The sequence below is a fragment of the Amblyomma mixtum genome, chromosome 3 (genome assembly GCF_055824585.1).
Source record: "Amblyomma mixtum isolate Tamu chromosome 3, ASM5582458v1, whole genome shotgun sequence".
In the NCBI taxonomy this organism is placed as follows: Eukaryota; Metazoa; Arthropoda; class Arachnida; order Ixodida; family Ixodidae; genus Amblyomma; species Amblyomma mixtum.
The window spans coordinates 349,165,796-349,179,687 of record NC_143014.1 but is presented as its reverse complement, the minus strand read 5'-3'; the positions used below and the strand labels follow the sequence as shown (position 1 = coordinate 349,179,687).

General features: G+C 45.5%; 1 pseudogene; it reads left to right on the top strand.

Moving 5' to 3' along the window:
• Nucleotides 1-1,020: 1,020 nt before the first annotated feature.
• Nucleotides 1,021-2,310, top strand: LOC149356305 (uncharacterized; annotated as a pseudogene).
• The last annotated feature ends 11,582 nt before the right edge of the window (nt 2,311-13,892 follow it).

Genomic DNA, 13,892 nt, shown 5'->3' with positions numbered 1-13,892 from the left:
ATAGCAATCCGTTTCAGCAGCTGCCAAGCCTGACGGAGAAGCGTCTGTGGTCGTCATAGCAACGAGTGTGCCGACGGTCTCGCGAGAGCACACGAAGCTCAAAACCTCGCTGGATATCGCGAGACCCTCGGCACAGTCAGCGGGAAAAGCAAAACGGTGCACGTTTTGACTCCATACGCACACGTCGTCAACATGAGTGGGACACCAGCGCGCCTTCGCTTCTCGAAAAGCAATGATTTAAATATGCCGCGGGACGTAAAGGAATGCAATCCCTTTAAAGATAACATGCAACATACAGTTCGGTGGATTGAAATCGCTCAACGTTTCTCAGAAGAAAGGGGGAAAGTATTTAGCGCCCGCAGTGTCGCTTGGCCTGGCTCCGCTCCAAGCAGCTGGACTAAACAAAATTAGTTTTCTTTATCTGTACTAGATGGCGCGGCCCAACATGCTAGCGCATTTTTTAGGCTCTATGGCAGATCTACACAGTTTGCGTCCTGTACGCGTAGCTAAAACTGTACGAAGCGACACGAGCGCACGCTACGTAGACTGGTCACGTTTACGTGCGTGAAGGTTCTACGTACGTAAACCTAAAACTGTCTATGGTCCGTACTGTCAATACTGTACAAAATGAGTGATTTATACCCACACAAAGCATTTCTTTGCCTCTGGAGTAACCAGTTGACAAAGCTGCACCCAGGTGTTCTCTCTACGCATGTATACGGCACGAAAATATCTGTCCGCGTGCTGCGTTCAGTTATATCCTCGAAGGTATAACTTCCGTGCACGCATGCAGGATCGGGAAAATGAAACTGTTAGAAGCAGAGTGCAGAAACTCTTCGCGAAGTGATGTGAAGCCCTGTCGCTGTTTGTGCTGCAAGATGACGTAGCGCGAAAAAGACTAAGACGTACACAAACGGTCAACAAGCATTATGCAAACGCACCAACAAACCCAAGTCAAAACTCGTTCTATTTCTGTGGCTCTGTGGGCTCGGTGACTGCACCTCAGCGCAGCCATCTAATCCGCTAATCTTTGCGATGCAGACGATCAACCAGCTGTTCGTCAGCCTACTGTTGCCTACCTTAGCAAGCATTCTTTCGGGTGCGTCGTTTGACTGCGCACCACCATGCTCCAGTGACGAGCCGGGACGCTACCGCTTGCCGCTCGTCAGCTGCCCGCCCCGGATGACTGCTGCTACAACAGAGGAACAGTGGCTGCCGGCGCCAAAGGAATCTTGGACGGCCGCATCATCACGGACATCAACAGCTTCGCCCCATATAAAAGCACCCCCGCCACCGGCACCGTTCTGTGGGCTCGGTGACTGCACCTCAGCGCAGCCATCTAATCCGCTAATCTTTGCGATGCAGGTTAGTAAATCATATGCCTTATTTGCCAAAAGATCAAGCAATTATGTTCTCGTACAGTTCCCGAGCCCACAGTGCTGTGTTGCCATTGCCGCCGAGTGTGCCACTGTTGTTCATTCTTTGCTATTGTTATCTGGAGATATCGAAACTAACCCTGGTCCTAACGACAACAGTGCAGTACTCGCGGAACTCCAGAAACTAACCGCAGGCCAAACCCAACTAATAGCCGAAGTACAAGGACTGAAATCCCAGCTCACTACTACGGATAAAACCATAACCGATTTAAGCAATCGTATGGCCGACCTGGAAACACACTACCAAGCACTACTTCCCCTCCGAAACGACATTGAAAAGATGCAGGCTGACACAAGCAACATGGCGCGTATAATCTAGGAACTAGAAACCCGCATAGATGACGCTGAAAACAGATCACGCCGTAACAATCTCATCTTCTATGGTATCCCTGACACTACTGATAGCGAAACGTGGGCAGAATCTGAAAAACTAATCATTGATGTTTGCCGTAATAACCTTGAAATAACTGTGGAACCTCACGAAATAGAAAGAGCTCATCGCCTCGATCGTCACTCACAAGATAAAAATCGTCCCATAATCGTGAAATTCACAAGTAGCAAAACTAAAGAATCCCTCCTATCAAATGGGCGAAATCTGAAAGACACGGTTTATAGTGTTGGAGAGGACTTCTCGCATGCTGTTCGTCACTCGCGAAAACAACTTGTTGCATTTGCTAAAGCCAGGTCTGCCAAATTTTCCTTGCGATTTAAAACACTTCACATTGGCTCGAACCGTTATATTTTTGACACTTCATCTAACACCGTAAAGACTCGCGTAGCAATCGTCCCTTCACCCTACACCAATAAAACGCCAGCGCGCGACACCCTCAAATGTTCCCTCAAATGTTCTCTCGTTTTCCGTGATATTCACTAACATCCGCAGCTTCCTCTCAAAGCGTGAACTCATATCCAACGTAATTTCGTCATCCAGGAGCAATATACTCATACTAACTGAAACTTGGTTAAACAGTAACGTGTCCGACGCTGAAGTTTTAACTGACTTACCCGAATTCAACGTCTACCGAAACGATCGAAAAGACTCACGGGGGGGCGGTGTTCTTGTTGCAATTCACCGAGGTATGTCATGCTCTATTGCACACGTCACATCTGATATGGAATCATTATGGCTAATTATTCGCACTCCCCCTGTAACAGTACTTCTTGGCGTTTGTTATAGGCCCCCGCAGTCAAATCCAAACTTCTGTCGACATCTGAATGATACTATAAATCATCTTATTGTTAAATACCCAAATGCGCGCATTCTCCTTTTCGGGGACTTCAATTATCCGGACAATGATTGGCAGAGTTTAGGCACTTCCTCATTAACATGCAATACAGAGGCCAAGAACTTCATTGATGTCTGTTTAAATTTTAACCTCACACAGTTAGTCTCGGAACCTACTCGCGTCACGCATGCAACCGCAAATACCCTTGACCTAATACTAACTAATAGCCCTGAGTACCTATCATCCATTAGTTATCTTCCTGAAATCAGCGACCATAAAATCTTACATGCTCTATTTTCATTTACCCCAGCTCAGAAGCACCCATCCAGAAAAACAATAAATCTTTACGATAAAGGGAATTACGATGCAATAACTGAAGACCTTAACATGTTTTTTTCAGAGTACCAATCCACATTCGACACTCACTCTGTTCACGAAAATTGGTTGATATTCAAAAATAAGTTAAATATGCTCTCTAATATGTTTATCCCCAGGGTATCTTTCCAAAATAACCGCAATAAGCCATGGTTTACTAAGCATCTAAAACGTCTAGAAAACAAGAAGAAACGCCTGTTTCGTACAGCCAAACACACTGATAATCAAGCCACTTGGGAAAAATACCTTGCATCTGAGAAATCATACTTACTTGCAGTTCGTAGCGCCAGGCGCTCATTTTATCACACTGACTTACCGAAGCTACTAATCAGCAATCCTAGACAATTCTGGCAGGTTTTAAATCCTCAGCACACTCATGATATTACACTCACTAACGACTTGCACGAAGCGGTTACTGACCATGAATGCGCAGAAATATTTAATAACGCATTTGCATCTGTTTTCACGAGTGAATTTGACATGCCTTCACAGTTACCATCGCTCAACACAGAAGCCATCATGCCAGCTATCACATTCTTCGCAGATGGTATCGCTTCCATAATTGATAACATTAAACTCTCATCATCAGCTGGTATGGACATGATTAATACAAAACTGCTTAAAAATGTGAAATCAACATGTGCAGCCTACTTTGATTTTTTCGCAATCGCTCTCTTCAGGGATCATTCCAGATGACTGGAAAACGGGGAAGGTCGTTCCAGTCCACAAATCAGGTAACAGAGACTCCCCCATGAATTATCGCCCCATTTCATTAACTAGCGTACCCTGCAAAATCATGGAACATGTCATCTACTCTCAAATTATAAATTTCTTAGACTCAAATGATTTCTTCCATTCTTCACAACATGGGTTTCGTAAGGGCCTCTCTTGTGAAACCCAATTAGCGTTGTTCCTTCACGACTTGCACACTAATCTTGACCGTAACAAACAGACTGATGCCATATTTCTAGATTTTGCGAAAGCTTTTGATAAAATTCCCCACCGTCGTTTATTAGTGAAACTTGCACAGCTGAACTTACATCCTAACATACTACAGTGGATTGAGCAGTTTCTCACTAATCGTTCTCAATCAGTGTTTGCTAACGGCCACCTGTCTAACAGCCTCCCGGTTACATCAGGCGTTCCGCAAGGATCTGTACTCGGTCCATTACTCTTTTTAATATATATTAATGATTTACCTGACCACGTTTCCTGCAGTATTCGAATGTTTGCTGACGACTGTGTTATTTACCGCACTATTAATAACTCCAGTGATCAACTTAGTCTTCAAACCGATCTTAACAGCGTACTTAATTGGTGTAACAACTGGCTCATGTCCCTAAATCCTAATAAATGCAAACTCTTATCCTTCTCTCGTCGCCATAGCCCGCATCGCTTCCAATATTCCATTTCTAACACCTCGATTAATTCAGTATCATCTTATAAGTATCTAGGAGTCACCTTGTCTTGTGATTTATCTTGGCGCACCCATATTGGCAACATCATTTCAGCATCGAATAAAACACTTGGTTTTCTCAAGCGCCATCTCCGCCTTGCCCCTCAACACGTAAAGTTACTCGCATATAAATCGCTCATCAGACCAAAATGAGAATATGCCTCTGCCATATGGAGCCCGCACCAAACTTATTTAATTAATGCATTAGAAGCTGTCCAAAACCGTGCCACTCGATTCATCCACTCTGCATACTTATATGACGTCAGCATTTCTTCATTGAAAGCATAATCAGGACTACCGCCCCTTTCGTTCCGTCGTCGCATTTCAAGTCTCACCCTTTATCACAAATTATTTCATTCTTCCCTCAATCGGTCACCGTATATCACAGCAGCCGCACGCATATCTCACCGCACCAGTCATCCCCTACAAGTTGCCCGGCCGCCATCGCATACTGCCACCTTTTCCGCTTCATTTTTCTTTCGAGCAGCAACGGACTCGAACGGCCTACCCCCTGACATCGTCAACATCGCTTCATCCTCTACTTTTCAAGAACATGTAACCGATCACCTTCAGTGCTGAATAATATTCGCTGTTTTGTTTGCTCATTTCATTAAAATCCCACCCCTTATGTAATACCCCCGATACAAGGGGGCCTTTAAGGTAAATAAACTGAACTGAAAAATATTTCTCACTGTCTGCTTAGAAAATAAAATGATGCAGCAGAATATCCTGTCACACATTAGAGGGAACAGGATTGCCACTTTTTAAAATAAACATCCAAAAGTCTTCAAGCAAACTTGTTTCCCAATCCCTAACGCCAGCTTTAATTCCGTCTTGACATATATCTTGTGGCAGATAATGCTGGCCGGAACTGTATTGTGTCAGATACAGTTCCGTCTGGACGGAACCCCATCGCTACATGCAGTTTCGTCTGGACGGAACTTTAGCACAAATTGTAGTTCCGTTTAGACGGATCTCTAGCGCAAATTGTAGTTCCGTCTGGACGGAACTCTAGCCACAGCCGCAACAGAAACATAGACACAAGGACAGGCGTGGTGCTTGCGGCCGTCCTTGTGCTCGTAAAGACCACGGTCGAAGAGCTGACTGGTATTGAGCGTTAAACTGTAGTGATTAATACACGATTTTAATATCTGCAATGCAGATATATGCATTAATTTCAATATCTCCAATGCAAATATTAAAATCAGTTTCCTACAATTGTGCTGGAGAAAGAGCCAAACTGCGCAGAAGTCTTCTGCTTGAGTCATGACGCAGGAGAATGCTAATTGTCCTCTCCTAACCCCTCCCTCTTCTTACATCCACGGTTTACGTTCCTTGACCCTGCGGTTGACCATATCGGCTATTTAGCGTTGAAATGTAGCGATTAATACGCGACTTTAGCATCTGCAATGCGCGGTGTATGTAACAAAAAGCACCAGGTGTCGTTGCAACTATATACAAGTACAAGTTAATACAACTATATACAAGTGTCGTCGAGTGAGCTCTAATTATGGGCGTCCTGGAATTTCGCTTTGCACTACTTGAACACAAATGCCTGGAAGTTTATTGCTTTCTATTGTTAATGCCCACGTAATTCCACTACCACTCATGCCCATGTAGTCACTGTATGCGCTTGCAATAATACATGTACCTGTCAAGCAAAACAGCCTCTTTATAATCTTCTCTATATACCCATTGAGGGCGCGCGCTTTCTTGTAGCGGCCCATATTTGTGGCCTCTCTCCGATGGGGCAGTTTTCATAAAAAGCGCGAATTCATACGGCATCACTCAACCTCCGAACACGCGCAGCTCTTTTGCCTCGACACGCCAGATGATCTCCCGAGCAGCGACGACAAAACGGAAAGCTGGACAATAATCTGCGAGAAGACTCCCATGCGCGTTGTTGAAGAATGTAGAAACCTAGAACGAGAATAACTCTAACCGGCAGATTAACTTGTTATCCAACCTTACAAACACTACAATCGCCGTTTCCTCTTCTTTTCCTCATCTTTATTTCTTTCAAGCGGCAGCTTAGAGGCCGAACTAGAAAGGCGCGCGAGCTGTCGCACACCATGTCGGGTTGCGAGATAAGCAAACTGGAACGTGTTTTCCGTGCGCACGTGAGACCGCAGCCACGAGCGGAAAGCGGCGAAACGGGCCCGTCATGAGTGCGCACTCTCCTGATCCGCCATACACAGGCGACAGACAAGTAAAATCGAGCTGCGCTTCAGCTGTCGTCAGCCCCCGCAAACATACCAAGAACCTCGGATCCCGCGGCTAACGCTTCGCGACGCTGGCGTCAGTCAAAGCCACGATGTCGAGAGTTCGTGTTAAGCGCGCTGACGGCGGCACGTCGGGGGAGGAGAGCATCGAAGCATGACGGCCAGTAAATAAAATCCAGCCTCTAATAGGCCCTTTTACATTAAACTCTCCAAATCTAGTGCTTCTTCAGTGTTTAATATATCCTTGTAAAACTACATTCACATACACCTATCCGCTAATAACTGCTGAGCACCAATCATCATTACATACCCTCTATGTAAAAATCACTTAAAAAAGACAACTTGAGCGCATTCAGCTGCGTGAGTACATTCACCTAACGTTATCTGGCGCGTTGATGTGACACAGTAACCGAAACGCGCAGGAAAGGGAACAGACGGCTTTCGGATTAAAACGCAGGCCCTGAGAGCAATAGAACTTCACCTCAGGGCTAAACACCACAGAGACGCAGCGAGAGACCAGTCATGTAGGTGTGCATCCTGAGAACACATTGCCACATTCCGCGATCGTACAGTTTCTTCATATTACCTTGAGGAAAAGCTGGCGCCACCGTCTATGCGAGTTTCTTCGCTCAATCCACCGAGCTTCATCCACCGCAGGAATTCCGAGAAGACGAGGTTTCTTATTTAGCTTTGCTAGTGTTGGGCCGAGAGCACGGACTGTACCAATGAATTGGCAGTTGCGCCGCGATGCTCCCCTCTATGTGCACATTAAATCATTTCGATGCTGCGTTCACTTCAATACACTTAACTCAAGTTAAAGTTTGGTGTTAGGCTGGAATGGAAACATTGAAAGCATTTCTGCCAGGTTTGCCTCTAGAAGAGTCGTACATTTACGGTTGAAACCAGGTTTTATGCCCATGTATAGTCAGGTCAAGTAACAAGTTTTCTACCCGGCATTCCTGCGCCTCTCTATTCCTGCGCGTCTCCGGAGGGCCACTATCTCCGGCGATATCTTTCCTTTGTGGGACCCTGGACGCGCTCGAACAAGAGGCTGTATGGCGCCAGAAATCGTCGGGGGTCAAGGCTCATTATGGGTCTGAAAGGTGGCAGCCTGGCGGTCATCTTTATTCCGACGTCAACAAGCACTCAACTGGTCAAGCACACACCCACAAGAGTGACAGTGGCCCAGACCGGAGGTGAAAATTCCCCTACCGGTGGGAAAATTCGGCGGAAGACAGAGAATGCTGGTGTCGGCGGCGCTGAGGAAGGCGATGGAGAGGCTCCAGCCTGGAAAGAAGGATCGTCCGAATGGGCGGGAAAAAGCGCAGAAAACTAGTCAATGGGGTGACAAGGAAAGCCCGAGACCGCACCGTTGGGAGTCGGTCCTCCCAACTAGACACTTACAGTCTCAAGTGTGAACCGAGCATTAAATTATTAGGTGTTGTCTTTGACTCTCACTTAAGCTTCATTCCCCATGTTAATTATTTGCAAACGAAAATTCTTGCATCTACCACCAAGCTCCTTAATTGGTTCCATTGCCATTTTCGTGTTTCTCCTTCTCATATGCGCCAAATTTATCAAGAAGTTATTCTTCCTACAATTACCTATGCCGCCTCAGCTTGGTGGTTTCATTGCACCCTTTCTCTGCTAAGAGATCGCGTTTTATCGCTTCAACGCATTCCCCTTCTGGCTCTTACTGGTGCCTATAATACTACGCGAACCGCTGTTCTTCATGTTCTTGCAAACGTTCTTCCTTTGCCTATTTATCTAGACCAGTTATGCGCAGAGTTTATGCTTTTCACGTTACGTCAATCCGTAGTGTACGGCAATACTTTTTATGACCATCTCAAATTCAACCTTTATTTGATCCCTGGTCAGACCATCCCTGATTGAAATTCAAATTTTCTTTTGTTCAACTTAGTTCCCAACAAGCTGTATTCTTTTCTTGTCAACGTACCCTGGATATTTACCCTGATGGGTCTTTCACTCCTCGCTCAGCTTTTGCTGCATTTGTCGTTCTTAGCTCAACACAAAATATAGTACATGTTCATCGTCTCTCTTTAGAACCACCCTCGAGCGCCTATGCCGTTGAGCTTGCAGCCTTTCATTCTGCTGTTCTTTATGCTATTCACAACCCTCCCTCTACGCCTGTTCATTTTTACACTGATTCTCTATCTCTGCTTTCAGCCCTGTCTTCAGTTACTTCTTACAATACGACTATTATTGCCATTAAGAAAGATCTCCATCGTTTGTCTTCTCTAGCCCCTTTTCTTTTATTTCATATCCGGGGTCTTTCCGGAATTTTCAGTAAGGAGTTAGCCGACCAAGCTGCTGGTAGTGCCGGGCAGTTTGGAAGTTTACATATTTCTACCCTTTCACGTCATTGCGTGCGTTCCCGTTTACATCATTCTTCACTTCTTTTATGGAGCAGTTTTTGGCGCGAGAATAATGGTGGCACTGAATTATTCAATTGGATCCCTGATACACTTAATATTCCCCCTATTCGTCTACCCGGGAATCCTCTAATTACATTACTTACTAGACATGGCAGATTTTCGTTCTATTTTAAAATATTTGGCCTGTCTCCGTCTTCAACTTGTTCCTGTGGATTGTTATGTGAAAACCTCCGTCATTACTTCCGGGACTGTTCCGTTACTGCTGCTTTAGTTCCTCGTTTAAAATCTCTTTGCTCATCGGACATCACACCATCTGTTAACCCCTCCCTTCTCCGAGACCCTGCTGCTTGTGCTCTTCTCCTTCAAATGGTTCACCTCATAAGTAGTAAAATTCCAAATTATTCACGCTGATTTCTCTCTTTCCTCTAATTTCTCTTCCCCAAGCTCTGCACAGAAGAGAGCCCCGTGCTCCTTTATTGAGCATAGGCGATTTCGTCGTGGCGTGACTGTGACTGTGCCTTGACTGTGTGACTGTGACTTCGCTTTTGTCTTGTTTGGTGGGTTTTCTCTTTTTATTATTATTTATTCCGCGGACTGCACGTTGTGCATTGGCTGTCTGCCTGCGACTAACCTTTACTGTGATGAGCCTTTTGTTTTCTCTTCTTTTGAGTTTTTTTACTGCTCTGTTTTTCGCTTACATTTTTTTTGTTCTTTGTAACATGAAGTTCTTCATTTATTTTGTATTGGCGTTAAGCCTGGCAAAGCTTTGCTGACCCAGGCATCTTCTCTCTTTCTTTTATGTTTTTTTTACCTTTTTTGAGAGGACCAATAAAAGGGTAAAAGGGTAAAAAGGTGTCCCCAGGCGACCTAGCCTTCAGAGCGAAGCTGAGCCTCAGCGAACGAACAAGGTCAACTCCACAGTTCCTCCATTCCTCCTGACGAAGACTCCGGCGCCAGCGCAGCGGCATGTAAGCTTGGGCAACCCAGCCTCTGCATCATGTACTCGTTGACATGCCATTTTGAATATATTCGTTTTGTTACAGCTGAGTCTAGCGGTGTCTTTGCCACTCCACCCGTGTGGTCCCGCTCAGTATGTGCGGTCATCAAACCATGATGGATGAAGTGTAGCGCAGCCAGCTTCCCCTCTAGTTACATGAGGAAACTCCAAGGCCGCGACCTCTCCCGGAGGCTAAGCCAGACAAGCGATGACGCAGCATACTCGGACCGTCCGAGAAGGCAAGGACGGTACAGGAGTTGCACTCATCAACGTGCGCTCTCTTCGAATTGCTGTCACTACGAGCTTTATCCACTTTACTATGACCAATACAACGAAATGCGAAAATGTTTGATTCAAACAACCCGCATTGTATGCCGACATTTTCAAAACGCAACACGATGACAAATCTGAACCGCCGCGGCTGCCTATGCGAAAAGGTTTCCGTGTATACGAACATTGTTTCATACGTTAAGCGCGCTGCCGGGCCACAAGTGTGATATATGGCGCTAAAAGCTGCTGAAAACAATATCACTAAAACAAATATGGAGCTTGTAATAAGGGAGTAATTACTCATTGGCATCCACCCAAGCGCAGCCATACGGCTACAAAGGAAAGCTGTACAGCTTTCTCAGAAACTTCGCAGTTAAAGAAAGATTCGTCCTGGTCCGGGGTTCGAAGCCGAGACCACCGCTTCACCGGAGCAGTCGCTCTAACAACTGAGCCAACCGGGACGGCAAGCTTATGGTAGGGCGAGAGCGAATTGATCAGTAACTCGAAGTGGGAACTGTGTTGGTCAAATGTTTAGGGGATTCCCCACCTGCTCCGCCTTCGGGGATCCCCCTAAACATTTGACCAACACTGTTCCCACTTCGAGTTATTGATCAGTTCGCTCCCGCCCTACCATATGCTTGCCGTCTCGGTTGGCTCAGTTGGTAGAGCGACTGCTCCGGTGAAGCGGTGGCCCCGGGTTCGAACCCCGGACCAGGTCGGATCTTTCTTTAACTGCGAAGTTTCTGAGAAAGCTGTACAGCTGTCCTTTGTAGCCGTATGGCTCCGCTTGGGTGGATGCCAATGAGTAATTACTCCCTTATTACAAATTCTACTCCACCTTGGGGGATTCCACTAAACATTTGACCAAATATGGAGCCTTTAAAGGAGTATAGACACCGAACGTTTGGGTGCGTGTTTTCTTCTTTATAATGAGGCGTAAGGCATTATTATACACGGATTACCTCGTGGTATCTTCGTACTACCCCTAAATAATCGATGCGTCTACATTCGTTGTCATTCCGGCTCTTGAAGCTGGTTTCAGCACTGTAGCGAATTAAAACGATGAAATGTAGAAGAACTTGCTGGGCGAGTTGGTGCATAGCTTTCTTGGGATGGCGTTGCGCACACGAACAAACATACACAGGAAGGAGCAGAAGACAGAAGAGCGCAAACTATTAACTAGATTTATTGTTTTCGCAACATAATATATATGCAGCGTTCACACGTGCAAAACAGAATAGGGAGAGGGAAGAAAGAGGGAAAAAAAGGAGTGGGGGAAGGGGATAGCAAGTCAGGCCTGCATAGATCAGCAAAAGCCACGGATAAAATTCATTCCCTATCATATAATGTGACGGAGGTATCGCTGATACAATTGTCGCCTTTTTCTCTGATGTGGAATGCTTCTAAATGTTCGCGGGCTATTTTGCTTTTACTCTTGCCCAGAATCTTGATGTATTTGAGCATCGGCTCACAACCACAGCATGAAATGCAATGGGCAGGCAAGTTCGCCCCGTCTCTCTTTCTTACAGAAAGGGCATGCTCCCCTGCGCGCTCATTAATGCAGCGTCCAGTTTGGCCGACATACACGCGTCCACACTTCAGCGGGATTCGATAGACCACGCCCGTGGCACATTGGACGTACTGTTCAGCATGTTTTATTGCACATGCGCTCCGTGGGGCTCCTTCCTCGGTTATCCTGGGGCATAACCCAGCAAGCTTTTTTGGGGCCGAAAAAACCACCGGAACACCATGCCTGTTTGCCACTTTTTTTAAATTGTCGGCGACTTTGTGCATGTATGGAAGCACCGTCGGCTTTGTACTGCGCAAGCGCTCAAGGTCACAGCTGCGCTTGCCTTTCTTTGTCTTCTGGAGAAGGTTCTCGGCTACCGCTGTGATGAGCGAGCAGGGGAATCCGGCTGAAAGAAGCCTGGTGATCTGATTATGGAAGCTGGAATGCATTTCATGGCTGCATGACTTGGTTAAGGCTGATTCTAGGCACGAGTTTGCAATTGCTCTTTTCACAATCTTTGAATGTGCCGAATGAAATGGAAGTAGTGCTTTCTGTGCTCGAGGAGCGTATTTTCAACAGACATGCTGCGAGCCAACCTCCAATTTAATGTCTAAAAACTCCAATGAACCGTTGGTTGGGAGTTTATGCGTGAAAACCAAGCCTTTGCCATTTTGTCCAAAAAGAGTTAAAACACTGCTAACTGAATCAGTGCAGGTCAGCGTTCTTTGTTTCGAAAAACGAATTAAAAAATCGTCAACATATCTAAAACACTTAAGAATACCGTGGTTAGTAAGCTCTACATTCAAGGAACGGTCAATAGCAGCTAAATATTTCGCAGAGGATCGGGGCGACACAGGATCCAATGCAAATGCCTTGTCTTTGAATGTAAAAACTGTCTTTAAAAGAGATAAAGGTGGCTTGCAAATAAAATTCCAGCAGGGACATGAAGCTATCTACAGAAACCCCAGCCGAGTTTTGGAACGCTATTTCACCAGAACTCTCAATGCATTCTTTGACAGCCACGAACAATTCATTATGAGGCACTGAATAAAATAAATCTTCCTCATCAATAGAAAAGGCGTAGCCAATATTAGCAGTGGAATCCAAGAATCCTACTAATTCAGCGGAGTTTTTTGTCGCAAAAGGGTCAGCAATCAGTAAAGCACGAAGATGTTTTTGCAGAAACTGGCGAATTAACATCTGCCATGAACCCTTCTCGCTTACAAAGTTCTAAACGGCAGAGAGTCCTTGTGTATTTTTGCCGCGAAGAAAACTGACAGCGCTTTCTTTTTGATGTTGATTATCGAGCTTGCAAGCTTACACAAATTAGATTTTTGCATAGCGCTGAAGCCTTGCTTTTGATCCTAGTGGCACTTGGCTTGACGCGTACGAAGTTCTTAGCGATAGCTTGCGCCGCTTTCTCATTGAACGAATCTTCTTTTAGGACAAGAATCCTCCATTCTTGTCGGCTTCAAGTAACCGCAGGTTGTTATGCCTGAAGAAGGTAACTACGCTTCTAGCTGGGTCTTTGATATGCTTCGTGGAAGCCGTGGAAACAGTTTTTGTTAGAGCCTCCACTCCTTCCAGGAGGCACCTCTCCAGATCCTCTCTGCTGCCCTTGCTTGAAATACGTCGCTGTTGCGAAGGCAATAAATCTAGTTGATAGTTCGCGCTCTTTCTGTCTTCTGCTCCTTCCTGTGTATGTTTGTTCGTGTGCGCAACGCCAGCCCAAAAAGATAAAACGATGAAGCAGCGATTATATCGCATTTATCCATGCTTCACGTCACCTGTAACCTATCTGACGTCACAGCCATTGGTCGGATGTTGAAACTGAAGCAGCATATCAGAAAAATTCGGCTATAAATTATTTGTCAGTTGTAGGCAGATGCCAAATGGTAATCCTGCAAAGTAGTGGCTTCTGTATCTTAATAGCGAAGAAAACATGCCATCAAAATTAGGTGTCTATAATCCTTTAAGGAAATGAAAACTATATTTATGCGCATG